Genomic DNA, 17,782 nt, shown 5'->3' with positions numbered 1-17,782 from the left:
CTCTTCTCCCCTTTTTCGGCCGTCAGATCCATCTGCTCCGGAGCCAATGGAGACGGAGGTTGCCGCCAACGACACTGCTACCCCCGAAGGAGCAAACGGTGCGGACGATCCCGCCGGCGACGAGGCCGCCAAGGCTGCCGCCGCAGCAGCAGGCGGGGGATCTGGCGATCGTACTGACGACCCTGAGGCCGCAGGAGCGCCAGGCGCTGCACCGACCGCTGATCCGTCCGCCACTGCCGCAGCGCCAGGCTCCGAAGAGCCCCAGCCAGGCGTCTACCTGAAGGCCGGCGATGGCATCTTCATCAACCTCCCCTGGGCGTCAAGCTCCAGGGCGCCGGTCGAGGGAGAAAGCTTTGACGGAGAAGTGCTCGCCTCCGCTGGGCTGACAGTGGTCGACGCGCCGAGCAGCAGCAGCGGTGAGCCGGAGGAGGAGCGGCTGCTGCAGAAGCTGCTGTCACTCTACCGCGCGCGACAAGCCAAGCTGGAGTCCCGCGAGGCGCTTGTCACGAAGGCGGGAGTAGACATCGAGAAGCGCGTGGAGGAGCTCGGGGGTTTTCACCAGGAAGCTCTCCGGTCTCTGGCAAAGGAGCGGGAGCAACTTGCCAAAGCGCAGCAGGCCTTCTTCCTCGAGAAGGCTGAAGTCGAAGAGCAACAGTGGCTTGCCGCTGAGAAGTTGGCTGCGCAGGAGGGCGAGCTGTCGCAGCGGAAGGTCAGCCTCGACAGCCACGAGGAGGAGCTTGCCGCGCGCAAGCAAACAGTTGGCGTGGCCCTCAAGGAAGCAAAGGACGCTGCCGCAGCTGCCGAGGCCGCCAAGAAGGAGCTGGAGACGAAGGTGGTGCAGCTGGAGGCCGATCTCAAGGCGAGCGGCGAGGAGCTTGCTGCGCTCAAGATTGAGCGGGAGAAGGACGCCCACAGCAACTCCGAGCTGCAGGCTCGTCTCGCCGAGAAGGGCAAGGAGCTCAGCGCTGCCAAGGACTCCAACGCAGGTCTTGAGCTGAAGCCGGTCAATTTGACCAAGGCGCTGGACGGCGCCAAGGAGCAGGAGGCGGCCTTGAAGAAGGAGATCGAGGCCGACAAGGCGCTGCTGGAGAGTGCTGCCACCACCCAGAATGCCTTTAGGGAGACGGTGGAGCACTGGACGGAGAGCCTTGTGAATGCTGCCGCAGACATCGACAAGGAGCTGGCGCAGCTGGGAATGGAGGATCTCGGGTATCCCTCCGACGAGAACCTCCAGCCCAGCGCCAAGCTTACCCTGTTCTTCAAAGGCGTGGCGACGGCGCTCCAGCGGCTCCGGGAGAGGATCCCAAAGCAGCTGGCCGACGAGTCGCGCAAGATCTGCGCAGGAGCTCTTCAGAAGGTGCTGATGAAGGTGGCCTTCCGCAACCCGGGCCTCCGCCTCACCAACGTCCTCAGGACCTTGCCGCCAGATGTCGATCTAGAGGAGCTCAAGGCCCTTGTCGCACCCATTGTGGACAAGGTGAGCGGGATCAAGAGGATTGAGGGCGATCGCGCAGATTAGGCCGCCTGTTTGCTTCTTTTTCTTGTCACTGCTGGTTATGTCATGAAAACCATTTGTCAGAGCCGCAACAAGCTATTTTGTAATATAACTTTATTCTGGGTAGTAATTGCTATGTTATTCCCTTTACTTGATTCCTCCCTTTGTATGTTTTTGCCCTACGCTTTTAGGGAACTTGCTGGCGCAGGCACACTTGCCGCGAGCGCTGAGTGCGGGACGTCAGCAGCCTGCTGGCGGTGCCGCTACCGACAAGAAACCTTGTCGCAACTAGCTGCAGCTCACTTAAGTTGTTGAGCGAACTCGAAACAAGGTAAGGGCGCGACTAGCTAAGAAACTAGTCGCAGCTCACTTAAGTTGTTGAGCGGACTCGAAACAACGTAAGGGCGCAACTAGCTACGAGTTGGTTCCTCCGCGCACAGGTTTTCCATACAAAGCACGGTCGTTCAAGGGAGATAACTTAAAAATTAAAAAATCTGATTGCTCAAGCTTTGGCAACTTAGCTTTTCTGTTGTTTGCTTCCCGGCAAGGTGAAACTTTCTTGAATGACGCCTGGTCCATATTCTCTTCTCCTTCCCACCCCCCCCCCCCCGGCAAACTTGTGGCGCGAGGGAACCTTCCTTTCCTTGAGAAAAAAGAAAGAGGAGAAAATAAAGATATGGAGCCTTATGGCTCGTTATTGCTTACCGGGGGTAGGTGCTGCACAAAGTGTCAGATAAGACATGCAAAAAATAGAAAGCATGAAATTGACAAGATGTGCGGAGCACATGAGCTTTACTTATGCACGGGGTCTGCGCCCGGCTTTGTACAAAGGATTACATGTAACAGCGGCAAGACTTGTATAAAAGGTGGTTGCCGGAACGGGTTCTGGCAACCGCGCCTTACGGGTAAAACTTACGAAGATGCTCAATGTTCCAGGAGTTGCTCACCGGAATGCCATCTTCGGTCTCAAGGCAGACAGTGCCAGGCCTAGTGACTCGTTTCACCCGGTAAGGGCCTTCCCACTTCGGCGTCAACTTGTTGGAATTCTTGGCGGACTGAACGTGCTGAAGAACAAGGTCGCCTTCCTCGAGACTTCTGGCGTTGACTTTGCGGCTATGGTAGCGGCGCAAAGCTTGCTGGTAGCGGGCAGCTCGCACAGCAGCCTGAAGATGGTCTTCCTCAAGGAGCAGTGCGTCATCTTTTCGCAGCTGCTCTTGCTCAAGCTCATCATTAGCGAGCACTCGAGGTGACCCGTATACGAGTTCCATGGGGAGAACTGCCTCTGCTCCATAGACTAGAGCGAAAGGTGTCTGTCCAGTGGCTCGATTTGGCGTCGTCCTGATCGAGCAAAGAGCCACCGGCAGCTCCTCGATCCAGTTTCTTCCGCACTTGTGCAGCCTGTCGAAAGTTCTGGTCTTGAGCGCACGCAGCACTTCAGCATTTTCCCTCTCCGCTTGACCGTTGCTTCTCGGGTGAGCAACAGAAGCGAAGCAGACCTTGGCGCCAAGATCTTGGACGTACTGCATGAAGGTGCGGCTCGTGAATTGCGTACCGTTGTCGGTGATCAACCTGTTAGGGATCCCGAAGCGGCAAACCTGAAGAACTTGACTGCTGACTGTGCTGTCACCTTCCTCACTGGTTCCACTTCCGACCACTTTGTGAACTTGTCGATTGCAACGTACAAGTACTCAAAGCCCCCGATAGCTCGGGGAAAGGGGCCGAGGATGTCGAGCCCCCAGACCGAAAATGGCCAGGATAAGGGGATCGTCTGGAGAGCTTGAGCTGGCTGGTGTATCTGCTTGGAATGGAACTGGCACGCTTCACACTTGGTTACTTGTGCAGTTGCATCCTGGAGGGCTGTCGGCCAAAAGAAACCTTGCCGGAATGCTTTGCCGGCAAGTGCTCTTGCGCCAATGTGGTGACCACATATGCCTCCATGTATTTCTGCTAACAGCTTCTGTCCATCTTCCCGGGGAATACACTTCAATTTCACACCGTTGAGTCTTCTTCTGTACAGTGTGCCGTCGACAAACTGGTACATACTTGACTGCCGGGCTACTCTTTCCGCTTCTTCTTGCTCTTCGGGAAGTTCTCCTGTCTGAAGGAAACGGACAATCTGTTGTGCCCATGTTGGAGCTCGTGGCTCGACAACAAGGACTAAAGGCATATCTGCTGCTGCGGGAACATCCGCTTCTACGGCGAGAACTTGCGGCCCTGCCGGAGCTTGACGTTCCCCGGCAAGCTTGCCGGAGCAAAACTTGTCGGGAGCTTCTGCTTCGACGGAACAAACCCTAGGGCATGCCGGAGCAGGACGTTCCCCGGCAAGTTTGCCGGAGCAAAACTTGTCGGGGGCCTCTGCTTCAACGGAACAAAGCCCGGGGCCTGCCGGAGCAGACTGCTCCTCAGCGCTCTTGGTTTTGTCTGCTGCTGCGGGAACATCTGCTTGTACGGCAAGAACCTGCGGCTCAGCCTGAGCTTGACGTTCCCCGACAAGCGTGCCGGAGCAAAACTTGTCGGGAGCCTCTGCTACAACGGAACAAACCCTAGGGTTCGCCGGAGCAGACTGCTCCTCAGCACTCTTGGCGTTGATCTTGGGGACCTTCTTGGCGGCGGCTTCGGGAAGCTCTGCCGGAAAATAGTCACCAGAAACCAACTGCCTCTTCTTGCTTTGTCCAGTTGATGGTGTTACGGATGGTTGAGTCAGCTTGAGCACAAAGATCCCTGGTTCCACAGGTAACTTAAGTGCGGCGCACTTTGACAGGCCATCGGCAATGTCGTTCTGAGCTCTTGGGACATGCTCCATTTGTAGGCCGTCAAAGTGCTCTTCTAGCTTTCTCACTTCGTCGACGTAGGCTTCCATCAATGGACTCTGATAGCTCTTGTTCACCTGGCGGACGACAAGCTGCGAGTCACCCCTGACAATGAGCTTCTTGATCCCAAGGTCTGCCGCGATTCTGAGACCGGCAAGCAAGCCTTCATACTCTGCATTATTGTTTGTTGCTTGCTCCTTGGGAAAGTGCATCTGGACTACGTACTTGAGGTGTTCTCCGGTGGGTGCGACAAGCAGCACGCCAGCATCAGCGCCTTGCAGCGAAAAGGCACCATCAAAGTACATTAGCCACTCTTTGCTTGCCTCCTTGATGGGGATGCTCCTTTCTGGAATTTCTTCATCTGGAGTTGGCGTCCATTCTGCTATAAATTCTGCCAATGCTCTGCTTTGGATAGTCGAAGTGCTCTCAAACTTTAGGCCAAAGCTTGACAGTTCCAGTGCCCACTCGACGATCCTGCCTGTCGCTTCTGGATTCTGCAGTATCCCCTTCAGCGGAAAGCGAGTGACAACTGTGATTTCATGTGCTTGGAAGTAATGGCGCAGCTTTCTCGAGGCCATGAGAAGGCCAAAAAGCAATTTCTGCACACCAGAGTACCTTGACCTAGCCCCCTACAGAAGGGAACTGACAAAGTAAACTGGGCGCTGCACCATTTTCTTCTGTACATCCTCGTGCATCTGCGCAGATCCATCCTTGTCGGGACCAGAGCTCGCCGGAGAAGCCCCCTGCTTGTTGCTGGATGCGCTTGCCGGGGCTGCTGACTCATCATCTGCCTCCCTCTCCGCAACTAACGCAGCACTAACCACTTGATTGGTTGCCGCTATATACAGCAGCAACTTCTCTTGTGGCCTAGGTGCGACAAGTGTTGGAGTGGAGGACAGGTATCTCTTCAAGTCCTGCAGCGCAGCCTCTGCTTCCGGAGTCCATTGCATCGGACCTGCCTTTTTCAATATTTTGAAAAATGGCAGGGCGCGCTCAGCAGACCTGGAGATAAACCTGCTGAGAGCAGCCACGCAACCGGCAAGTCTTCGTACATCCTTGACGCGCTTTGGTGCTTCAATCTGCTCAATGGCCCTGATCTTGTCGGGACTGGCTTCAATTCCCCGCTGAGATACGAAAAACCCGAGAAGCTTGCCGGAAGGGACTCCAAACACACACTTCTCGGGGTTTAGCTTGAGGTTGATTTTGCGCAGATTTGCAAAGGTCTCGTCTAAATCTTGAATCAGAGTTGCCTTGTCTTTGCTCTTGACCACTATGTCATCCATGTAGGCTTCTACATTTCTGTGTATTTGTGGCTCAAGAGCGACATGGACTATTCTTGCAAATGTTGATCCAGCATTCTCTAAACCGAAAGGCATCCGTACGAAACAGTACGTGCCACATGGCGTGATGAATGCGGTCTTCTCCTCATCTTCTTCTGCCATGAAGATCTGATGGTATCCTGAGTATGCGTCAAGAAATGAAAGCAAGTCACATCCGGCTGTGGAGTCAACAATCTGGTCAATGTGCGGCAAGGGAAATGGGTCTTTGGGACAAGCTTTATTAACATCGGTAAAGTCGATACAAAGCCTCCATTTCCCGTTTGCCTTGCGCACGACTACAGGATTGGCCAACCACGTAGGATGGAGCACTCCTCTAACAAGGCCTGCTGCTTCCAACTTCTTGATCTCTTCTGCAATAAACTCTTGGCGCTCCACTACTTGTTTCCCGACCTTCTGCTTGACGGGCCGCGCATGAGGACAGACGGCAAGATGGTGCTCAAATACTTTCCTGGGAACACCGGGGATGTCAGACGGTTGCCACGCAAACACGTCGACGTTCGCCCGCAGGAAAGCAATGAGCGCGCTTTCCTATTTAGGGTCGAGAGTGGCACTGATGGTGAAGGTACCACCAGTGCCGTCCTCCTTGGCAGACACCTTCTTTGTCTCTGGCGGAGCTGCCATTGCTTTCTTACACTTGCCGGTGGAGCTCGATGGTGCGTCCTCGACGGTAGCGCAGCACTCCGAAGAGGTGCGCTTGCCGGAGTGGGCATCAGAGCTCTTGCCGGACTTGGTCTTCTTCTTCCCCCCGGGAGCTTCAGCGGCAAGTGACTTGTGATCTGTTGCAGCTGCTGCTTCCCGGTAGATCTTGTCGGCGCAGATAAGAGCATCTTTCTTGTCGCCAGGGACAGAGATGACACTTATTGGGCCTGGCATCTTCAGCATGTTGTATGCGTAGTGAGAGGCTGCCATGAACTTGGCGAGTGCTGGACGGCCAAGTATTCCATTGTAGGGCAATGGAAAATCGGCAACGTCGAAAGTGACCCTCTCAATCCTGAAATTCAACTCGCTGCCAAATGTCACTGGCAGCGTAACTTTCCCCTTCGGCTTGCTCCTTCCCGGGCTGATTCCTTGGAATGTGCCGGTCTCCTCAAGCTCGCTGTCAGGGATCTGGAGTTTCTGGAGTACAGCGGAGGAGATCAAGTTCAAGCCGGCCCCGCCGTCAACTAACATCTTAGTGACCTTGAGGTTGCGGATAGTTAGTGAAACCAACATCGGCAAGCACCCGACCGCAGTTATGCGATCAGGGTGGTCCTCAATATCAAAGATGATAGGCGTGCTGGACCATTTCAGAAGTTTGCGCGACTCGACAGGCGGTTCTACTGCATTGACTTCCCGCGCCCACTGCTTGAGTTGGCGGTGTGAAGTATGCAGAGAAGCACCACCGTCAACGCACAAGACCTCCGTGGCTTTCTGGAACTCCTGCTCGCTTGTCTCGATATCATCCATGTCTTCGTCTTCGTCATCGTCTTCATCCTTGTCGCGGCCGCGGGGAGGTCTGTCTCCTTGCCGCTGCTTGGCCTTGCCGCGGCGTCCTCCCCGGCCGGCGCGCTTCTGGCCGGATTTCTCAGCACCCCCTTCGGCTCTCTCCTTGTCGCGTCGCTCGTATTCAGCCCTTTGCTGCTGGACAAGCTGCTCAACCTTCTAGCAACTCTGGAGGTCATGGCCCTTGGTGCGGTGAATCTTACAATACTGCTTGTCGGTGCTGTCCTGCTTGTCGGCGACCGCCACAGCCTGGCAGTTGGTGCATGCGGCAATCTCCTTGCCGGAGTGACCAACCTTGGCTTTCTTGGCGCCACCTTCGTTGCCGGACTGCTCAACGACTAGCACATCTTTGCCTTTCTTCTTCCTGTTGTTCCGCCGCCGGTTTTTCTTTGCCGGGGCAGCATTCTCGCTGTCAGATCCTCCTGCTCCAGTATTCTCTCCGGGGAATTTTCTCCCTTCCTCATCACATGCACACTTGTCGGCCAGGGCATACGGCTCACTGACGTCTCTGATCTTGCACATTGCCATCTCCTCCCGCATCCTGCGGTTACGCACGTTCTGATGGAACGCGCTGATGACCGCGGCAGGGTGGATATTTGGGATGTTGTGCTGTACACGGCTGAACCTCTGGATGTACTTGCGCAGGGGCTCTCCTTCCTTCTGGACGAGCAGGTGAAGGTCACTCTCTTGGCCATGAGGTTTGTGGCCGCCTGTAAAGGCGCCGACAAACTGATGGCATAGGTCTGCCCAGGAGGATATGGAGTTCTCCGGCAAGTGCATGAGCCAGGACCTGACGTTAGGCTTGAGTACCAGCGGGAAGTAGTTGGCAAGGATCCTGTCGTCCCGTCCCCCGGCAGCTTGCACCACGATGGTGTAGATGCTGAGGAACTCCGACGGATGCGACCTGCCGCCGTACTTCTCTGGTACATCTGGCTTGAAATTCTTCGTACTGGGCCACTGGACTTGCCGCAGCTCACGAGTAAACGCAGGGCAACCTACCGCGTACGGTAAGTCGCCTGGTTCCCCTGGCGCATGCATGTCGACAGAGGGCCCAGCACGCTGGTCTGATTGACGCCGCGCTTCTCTTCGGCGCTCGATGCGAGTACGAGCGTCTTCTTGCTGTCGTTCGTGAAGAACTTGGCGCTGATCACGACGAGCTCGTGGATCCGACGACGCGGTGGAGTCGCTGTCGAGGTGGATCCGGCGAGTCGGCGATCTTGGCCTTCGGGGCGGAGAGTGCACTGTGGTTGCACCCCCACCAGTCTTGTCGCCACCGGCTCGTGCCTGGCTGACTTGCCGCGGCTGCGATGTGCTCGGCTGCCGTGGAGTGTCGCCGTTGGCGAAGCCGATGAGACTCTGAATGGTGGCCCTCCAATCGTCGATCTTGTCCGCCGTTTGAGGGTAATCTAAGAGCAGTTGAGCTCGTGCCAAAGCTTCCGCTGAAGTGGCGGGTGGAGGTGGTGAACGGTGCGAGGAGCGGGATATGCTCGAACTTCTAACTATGTTAGAAGGAGCAGTATCCCGTCCATGCGACCGTGCCTCGCTCGTGCCAGCATGTTGGCACGCATGCTGGTCTCGAGCTCTCCGAGACCCACCATCTTGAACTTGGTCTAGCAAACGCATGGTACCGTGAGTACCATGGCGCTGCCGGTCCCGCGCCTCCTGAGATGGGCGTGGTGCATGTACGGACGCCGAAGTCTTGGAGTGCGCCCGGTCGTTGTGGGAACCGGCTACGCCGCCGATGACCAGCGCAGCCTTGTCCTTGGACCTGGCAGCACCGTGAGCTCCCTCGTCGACGCCCGTTCTTCCGCCGGCGTCTACCCCACCAGCCGTTTGCTCCGGTGGCGGTGGGTTCGGCGCGGACAGAGCAGCCGCCTCCGAAGCCTTCTTCTTCAGCAGCATGTCGATGAAGACGATGAAGATCTAGCCCGCGTGAACGCCGGATCTGGTTCACACAGCCTCGACACCCCCTACCTGGCGCGCCAAAGATGCCGGGGAAACTGATCGACGAGCACCTATGGGACACGGCGGACCGAGCCCCTTTTGGTTCGGCGGGGGCGGAGATCGCGCAAAGAGCAGATCGAGGCGAAGCACGCGAGCTGTTTACCCAGGTTCGGGCCGCACGGATGCGTAAAACCCTACTCCTGCTTTGTGGATTGTATTGAGTTCTTGCTCGGGAGCGCGGAGTGCTACAGTACACCCCAGCAGCTAACGAGACCGAGCGTGAATGAGTGTTCTCCCTCCCCTACGTTGCGCATGGGCCTCCTTTTATATGCTCAAGGGGTCACCGACAGGTGGCAACATAGACAAAGGGCAAAAATGGAAAGGTAGTGGTTGGTACAACTACTTGTACAGTGTATCATACCTAACCTTGGCGGCAGGGGACAAGGGCATTAAATGCCCGTCTGTGTCGCCCAAACAGTACAGAAAGGGACCGCCAGGGACGCCACCGTTCACCATGATGGCTATCTTATCAGCGCCGCTTGCCACTGCGCACCGCTGGCTGCACGGCCTCCCGCCACGTACGCCTGGAAGGGCCCCAGAGCGACACGTTGGTGGAAGGGCTGGAGCGCGTGTACAGAGTGGGGGCTTGCCGTGGCAAGCGCCTTGCCGCGGTCGTTGTCTTGTCGCGTCCGGGAGCTTGTCGCTCATCGGGCCTTGCCGGGGCACGTGGCGCGCCGCGGCAAGTTTCCTTGAGATGCCTTGGTTGGCCTTCCCGGCAAGCTCCTCTTGCCGGGGTCTTGTATGCCTCGGTTGGCCTTCCCGGCAAGCTCCTCTTGCCGGGGTCTTGTATGCCTTGGTTCAAATACTTTGTTCTCGAATGGCTCCACAGGAACCACGGAGGACCTTGGCGGTCACCCGGAAAGCCTTCCCGCGGGATGCTGCGACTGCCCGTGCACAAGTTCGGGATACTAGGGTACCCCTACTCTAGTACACCGACACCTAAGATGGAGCTTGGGGCTCGGCAACAAGGACTAGCGGCACCTACTCTGCTGCGGAAGCACATCCCTCATTCATGGGGTCCATGGGCCCGACTGGAGGGTGTGGTCCGGCAGGCTATGAGGAGTTGTTTCCGGTAGGGTCTCTACCAGGAGCGAATGGCTTTGCCGGGAGAGGCTTACTGGAGTCCAAGTTTCTCCTTTTCCGAGCCATTGTTGCTGGGGATACGGAGGGGTGAGTGAGATGGAGAACAAAAGTCCCTGGTTCCACAGGAAGCTTCTACACAGCACACTTTGACAGATGATCAGCTATGTTGTTTTTCACATGGGGTACGTGCTCTGTTGGCAATCCATCAAAGCGCTCCTTGAATCTCCTCACTTCCTCAACGTATGCCTCCATCAATGGACTTTGGTAATCCTTCTTGACTTGTCTCACCACAAGCTGTGAATCTCCTCGAATGATCAGCTTCTTAATTCCCAATTCAGCTGCAATCCTGAGCCCGGCAAGGAGCCCTTCATACTCAACAGTATTGTTGGTTGCTTCTTTCCGGGCAAAATGCATTTGGACGACGTACTTCAAGTGCTCCCCGGAGGGGGCAACAAGTAGCACGCCAGCTCCTGCACCTTGTAGGGAAAAAGCATCATCAAAATACATAATCCGTTCTTGGGGAGATTCCTTGCCGGGAATAACTGTTTCTGTCACTTCCTCATCAGGGGTTGGCGTCCATTCTGCAATATACTCTGCAAATGCCCTGCTCTGAATAGTTGATGTGCTCTCAAACTTCAAACCAAAACTGGATAACTCCAAAGCCCACTCCATTATTCTACCGGTAGCCTTAGGGTTTCAGAGTATCCTCTGCAACGGGAAACGAGTGACAACCGTGATCTCATGGGCTTGGAAGTAGTGGCGCAGTTTCCTTGAGGCCATGATGAGACCAAAGATCAACTTTTGCATGCCAGAGTACCTCGATCTAGCCCCCTGTAATAGGGAGTGGACGAAGTACACTGGGCGATGTACCACTTTCTTCCATGCCGCATCCTTGGGGTTACTCTCATTGTCGTGCTTATTGCTATCCTTATCCTTTCCTGACTCTGCTAGTCCTTGCTCACTCTCTGCCTCATCCACTTCTCGCCGTGCTACCAAGGCTGCACTAACCACCTAGTTGGTGGCCGCTAAGTACAGCAGCAACGGCTCCTGGGGTCTGGGAGCAACCAAGGTAGGCATAGAGGACATGTAGGCCTTAAACTCTTGCAAAGCTGCATCTGCTTCCGGGGTCCACTTCATTAGGCCCTGCCTTCTTCAAAATTTTGAAGAACGGGAGGGCACGCTTGGCAGAGTTGGAGATGAATCTTCTTAGCATGGCAACGCATCTTGTTAGACGCCTCACATCCTTAACTATCCTTGGCGCTTGGATCTGCTCGATAGATTTGATCTTGTTGGGGTTGGCTTCGATCCCGTGATGGGACACAAAGAACCCAAGCAAGCCAGAGGGAACACCAAATACACACTTTTCTGGGTTGAGCTTCAAATTGATTTTGCGCAAATTATCAAACGTCTCCTCCAAATCCTGAATAAGGGTGGCTCTATACTTGGTCTTGACCACAATGTCATCTATATAAGCTTCCATGTTTCTGTGCAACTACGGCTCAAAACCAATCTAGACTGCCCTTGCAAAAGTGGACCTGGCACTCTTTAATCCGAATGGCATGCGGACAAAACAGTACGTACCACATGGAGTAAAGAACGACGTCTTCTCTTCATGTTCCTTGGACATGAAGATTTGGTGATACCCTAAATATGCATCCAGAAAGGAGAGCAAATCACAACCTGAAGTGGAATCCACAATCTGATCAATACACTGCAAGGGAAACGGGTCCTTCGAGCAAGCTTTGTTGAGATACGTGAAATCTATGCAAAGCCTACACTTCCCGTTAGCCTTCCGGACTACCCTGGATTTGCCAACTACGTGGGATGCATCACACCTCTGACCAAACCAGCTGCCTCAAGTTTCTTGATCTCTTCCGTAATGAATTGCTGCCTCTCCAAGGCTTGCTTCCGGACTTTCTGCTTGATAGGTCGGGCGTGTGCGCAGACAACAAGGTGGTGCTTGATTACCTCCCTGGGAACACCGGGGATATCAGATGGTTGCCAAGCAAACACATCGATATTCTCCCGCAGGAAGGAAATGAGTGCGCTTTCCTATTTGTCATCGAGGGTGGCGCTGATAGTCAAAGTGCCATCAACACCAGCCAACCCTGTCGGGAGCTTCTTCACTTGGGGTGCAGCAACCTCGGATCTCTTGTTGTTGGAACACTCTAGCACGTCATGAATAGGTGTCGTGCACTCCGAGGGGGCACGCTTCCCGGATTCTTTGCTGGAGTTCCTACAATCTCTCTTTTTTTCCTTTGCTTTCCTCAGCGGGAACCGCTGCTGCCGCTGCCTCTGCCACGACCACGTCCCGGTACATTTTTCCACACAAATGATTACATCCTTCTCATCTGATGGGATGGTGATGACTCCCAGTGGCCCAGGCATCTTCAAGGTGTTATAGGCATAGTGGGATGCCGCCATAAACTTAGCCAGGGCTGGGCGTCCAAGGATCTCATTTTATGGCAGAGGGAGATCGACCACATCAAATATAATCTTGTCAGTCCGGTAGTTTAGTTCTCCGCCAAATGTTACCGGCAATGTGATATTTCCCTTAGGATGGCTCCTGCCTGGATTAACTCCTTGAAACATGTCAGTAACCTCTAGTTCTTCCTCTGCTATCTGAAGCTTGCTAATAACCGCTGGGAAAATCAAATTCAACCCGGCCCCGCCGTCCACCAGCATCTTTGTGACCTGGAGGTTGCGGATCGTTGGGGAGACCAACAATGGCAAACACCCTACCATGGTGGTACGGCTAGGGTGATCCTCCTCGTCAAAGATGATGGGCATACGGGACCACCGGAGTGGCTTCCAGGCCTCTGGCGCTAGTTTAACGGCATTGACTTCCCATGCCCACCGCTTGAGTTGGCGGTGAGAGGTGTGCAGAGCTGCACCCCCGTCAATGCATAGGGCGACATTGGCCTTCTAAAGCTCTTGCTCACTGGTTTCCTCTTCATTCCCTCCATCACTCTCATCATCACAAGCTTCCTTCTCTTAGCCTCTGGCGGGCTTTCCTTGGTTTCGAAGATGTTTGCCGGGGTGATTTACTTCACCACCTCGGTGCTTACCGCTAGAGACATTCTGACCATTTTCCTTATCGCGCTTCTCATACTCTGCTCTCTGTCTCTTGACAAGCTGCTCAACCTGATAACACTCTTGAAGGTCATGGCCCTTGGTCCGATGAATCTTGCAGTACGGCCCATTACCTTTCCCAGCTTTCTCGGCAGTAGCAGCTTCCCGGCAGTTAGTGCACACGTCAGCTTCCTTGCTGGGGGCCTCAGCTTTGGCCTTCTTGCCGGTACTAGGCGTACCCGATCCTTCAACAGTCATTATTGCCTTATCCCTCCACTTCTTACTGTGTTTCTTTCTCTTCTTCTGACTAGTTGATTCATCATCATCCTCTGAATCAACATTGGCGCAATCTTCCTCTCTAGGAAACTTCCTCCCCTCCTCCATCCGAGCACACTTATCCACTAGGGTGTAGAGCTCCTTCACAGTCTTGGGCAACCGCACGTTCATCTTGGAACAAATCTGGCGGTTGCGCACATTGGACTGGAAGGCAGCTATCACAGCTGCCAGATGGATATTCGGGATGTTTCTGTGAACTTTGCTGAATCTCTGTAAATACTTACGAAGGGTTTCTCCTTCCTTCTGTTGGAGAAGCTGCAAGTCGCTGGACCTACTGGGTTCTTGGTGACTGCCAGTGAAGGAGCCAATGAATTCGTGGCACGGGTCAGCCCACGACGAAATGGAGTTCCTCGGTAGGTGCATCAGCCAAGACCTCACATTGGACTTGAGGGCCAAAGGGAAGTAGTGGGCAAACACCTTCTCATCTCTTCCCCTGGCAGCCTAAACAGAGATGGTGTAGATGCTCAGGAACTCTACCGGATTCAGCCTCCCATCATACTTCTTAGGTACATCTAGCTTGAACGTGCGAGTGGACGGCCAACGGACTTGCCGCAGCTCATGAGTAAAGACAGGGCAGCCAACCTTGAAAGGTAGGCACCCGCCAACACCGAGCGCAGGCTAGTTGGTGTAGGGGCCTTCGCTCACGTCGGTCCAGCAGAGGTCGTCGCGGCATTGCTCGGCAACGACACGTGTGCCTCCTCTCTGCCCATCCTCCGGGGCTCATCGTTGGCCTGGATGTGCTTGAGGGTCAGAAGAAGCCATCGAGATGTCGTCGGGGTCTTGATTCCGTTATGCTCCCGCTAGCTACCATGGCGGGGACCGCATCATCGAGATGGCCCCTTCCGTACGGTCAACAGCATGAGTTGTTGCTGTCGCTTGGGGAGGTCACGGCGAGCCAGCTCGCCGTGAGACCCCGGCTTTGGCGAAACCGAGTAGACTTTGGATGGTGGCTTGCCATTCGTCCATCTGCTCGACCGCTGGTGGAAACCTCAACAGCAGTTGAGCCCGCGCCATGGCCTTCGAGGTTGTACTTGGCATGGATGATGATGAAGTCGATCGCACCGTCAGTCGGCTCCTGACGGTGCTAGCTACGGCAGCACTATGCCCTGCTGCTGTTGCAGGGCGACCACCTCGATGTGGTGTGGTGAAGGCGCTCGAGGGCCAGCGGCTCCGTCTGGCGCAGTGGCTTGGTCGACCCATCCCGGGGGAGGTGCACGCGCTGCGGCCGCACCCGTGGTGGGAGCGGCCGGAGGGCAGCGATTTGCCCCGGTCTGTGCGTCGTTGTTGCGGATGTGCCTGTCGGTGGTAGAGAGGGGCACAGATGGAATAGCCCCATCGCCCATACCTTAGGGAGCATGGCCGTCGAGGTGTTGCTGATGCTGCTCTCCTCCAATGTCTCCTGCTCCCACGTCAGCCATGGGGGAAGTGGTGATGGCGCCGCCTGCTCCGACCACATCCCCACCAGTGTCTGTGTCCTCGCGTGTCCCCGCACCCCCCTCCGCGTTAGAGCCCGCGGGCAGCGGAGCCTTCGAGGTGGATGGGTGAGCCGAAGGACCGGGTTAATTCTTGGGCTCCATGGCCGATGGCACTGTCGAAGATGAAGATCATGATGGAGATGATGCGCTGCACACGCCTTTAGGTTCGCACAAGCGAGCGCCCTACCTGGCGCGCCAAAGATGTCGCGGGAAACCGCGACCACCTATGTGACCAGATGGCCCCTTGCTGGATCGGCAGGGGGATGTCGTGTTGCACAAAGAGCAGACGAGTGTGGGGCAGCACGGTAGAGATCACACAGGTAATTTTACCCAGGTTCACGCCGCCGTGAGGTGTAAAACCCTACTCCTGCTTTGGTGGATTGATGGTGGAATAGTGGTGGTGCAGCGTAGTACACTTTCCCGGCAGGGGTTGCCTCAGGGCGGTTGTGGCTATGCGCATATGGGGGTGTGAGTTATCCAATCTTCTAACCCTGTATATGGTTGCCATGGGCATCCTTTTATAGATCAAGGGATTACCACAATGGCAAAGTAGTCATTACGCACTGATAAGATAGCTAATAGTGCTATCATACCTAACTCAGCGGGCTGGCAGGGCGCATTAAATGACCGGTCAACGTCACATCGTTGGTTGCCCGGCAATTGCCAGCTCCATGCCTGCTCGCTTGACACATCGCAGGACGGGTGTCATCTATGGGTTTTTCTTGTAGGGAGAGGCTGACATGTGGCGAATGGCTGCCACTTAGTCACTTTGCGGCTTGACACCTCACTGATTGATGACGTGGGTCGTGGTGGAGTGGTTGGTGAGGTGGTCTCGCCTCCGTGAGTCCCGGCAGGCCCTGCCGGAGTGCCTTGGTTGTCTCCTTCTGGGTGTGGCCTCGGCCTTTGCCGGGCTCTCCTGCCCGGCAAAGGAGGCATTTGTCTTATTGGTATATTGCTTCTTTGGCTCGATCCTGGTCCCTCTGATATGTTTGTTGGTACTTCAAATCTCCTAGTCCTCTGTACTCTAAGTTGGGCTGATGCTTCAATCTTGTTCCTGTGTCTGTGCACATTCTGGACAACAAACCCAGTGTCGGATTTTGGGTTCCGGCAGACCCTTGAGGTTCGAACACTGGGGTGCGCGCGGAGATTTTGCCTTCTACCTACCTGCGCCCCTCCTCCTCGCTAAGATCTAAGCTATGGAAAGAACAGCACAAGAGACATAGGGTTTATACTGGTTTGGGCCACCGTTGTGGTGTAATACCCTACTCGAGTGTGTGGTGTGGTGGATTGCCTCTTGGGCTGATGATGATGAGCAATACAAGGAAGAACAGCCTCGCGAGGGTCTGTTCTTGGCTGAGGGGATGAACTGCTAGGAGGAGTTCAGTCACCGTTCTCTCTCTCTATCTTCTCGATTCTCTCTCCGATCTCGATCCCCCTACCCTGGGGGTGGCTAGTCCTATTTATAGGCAAAGGCCCTCGGCCTCTTCCCAAATATTAAGCGGGAAGGGCGCCAACAATTGGCCATTTTGAAGGGGAACATCTGGTACACTTATCCTGACTAAAGTTGGTCCTCGCCTGCCAAAGGCTCTGGTGGTGACGCTGGCTTGGGCTCCACAATGACTTCCTCCCTGCCGTTGGACTGGTCTTGGTCTTGTTGCACCGAAATGGGTGCCTTTGCTTGATGCTCTCGCCTGCGCTTGCTCCCTTTGCACAAAAGAGGAAAGGAGGACACTGCGCGGGCTGGCGCCCGCCTGGAACCCTTGGTCGTCATGGCTTGCGTCACGGGCACCTCGTGAGGTACCCCGCCTTGATCTCTCCGCCTCCTCGCGAGCCAGCCTGATGAGGCCGTGCCTGAGGAAGCTCCGTGTCGTCCGCCCCGCGAGGCTTGGCCCCTCGCGAGGGTCTTGGGTCTGTATTGATGAAGATGGGCCGTGCTGGGCCCCCCTTTGAGCCACGCCGCAGGCCGCAGGCAGGCAAGTCTGGGGACCCCCGTTCCCAGAACGCCGACAATAGCCCCCGGGCCCAAGGCGCGCCCGGACTTGGCCGTGCAGGGAGGCGAAAGGGCAAGAGCGAAGCGCCGCGGGCCCTAACAGCATGCGGCCTTGGGCGCCGCGTGGCGGTTGACTGGACGTGGGTGCCTCAGCAACCGCGCGAGTTGATAAAGGAGCGGCATCTGCCTAGGCTTTGCTTTTTGCTTTCTTCGGTTGCTGCTCAGATCCCCTTTCTTGCGCCTCTCCTTCCTTCCTCCAAAATTTCCAGATCTACTCCGACCGCGTGACCTAGGAAGCCATGGCGCCTCGTCAGTCCCCGGCCGGAGCTTGGTGCTCGTCTGCCCTGGACTCGCTGAACGTGTCGGAGGCGAGCCTCGCCCAGTTGCACCGGATGGCGGCGGCGCAGGGCATCGACGGGGCGAAGGTGTTCAAGGCCGGCTCCGCCATCCTTGAGGGCCAAGGGAGCACCTTCTATCCGCTCTTTGTAAGCGCCATTGCTGCTGGCCTGGTGCCTCCCTTCTCCGAGTTCTTCTTCTCTGTCCTTCGCCATTATAAGCTACAGGCTCTGCATCTCCACCCCACCTCCGTCTTCTCCTGGCAATCTTCGCCTATTACTACGAGGCTCACGTAGGGGTGCAGCCCTCAGTGGCCTTGCTGCGCCACTACTTCTACCTCCGGACCTCTCGCGGTCCTG

Source organism: Triticum urartu, chromosome 3 (assembly GCF_003073215.2).
Source record: "Triticum urartu cultivar G1812 chromosome 3, Tu2.1, whole genome shotgun sequence".
NCBI lineage: Eukaryota > Viridiplantae > Streptophyta > Magnoliopsida > Poales > Poaceae > Triticum > Triticum urartu.
Note: the sequence above shows the minus strand (reverse complement) of the source record.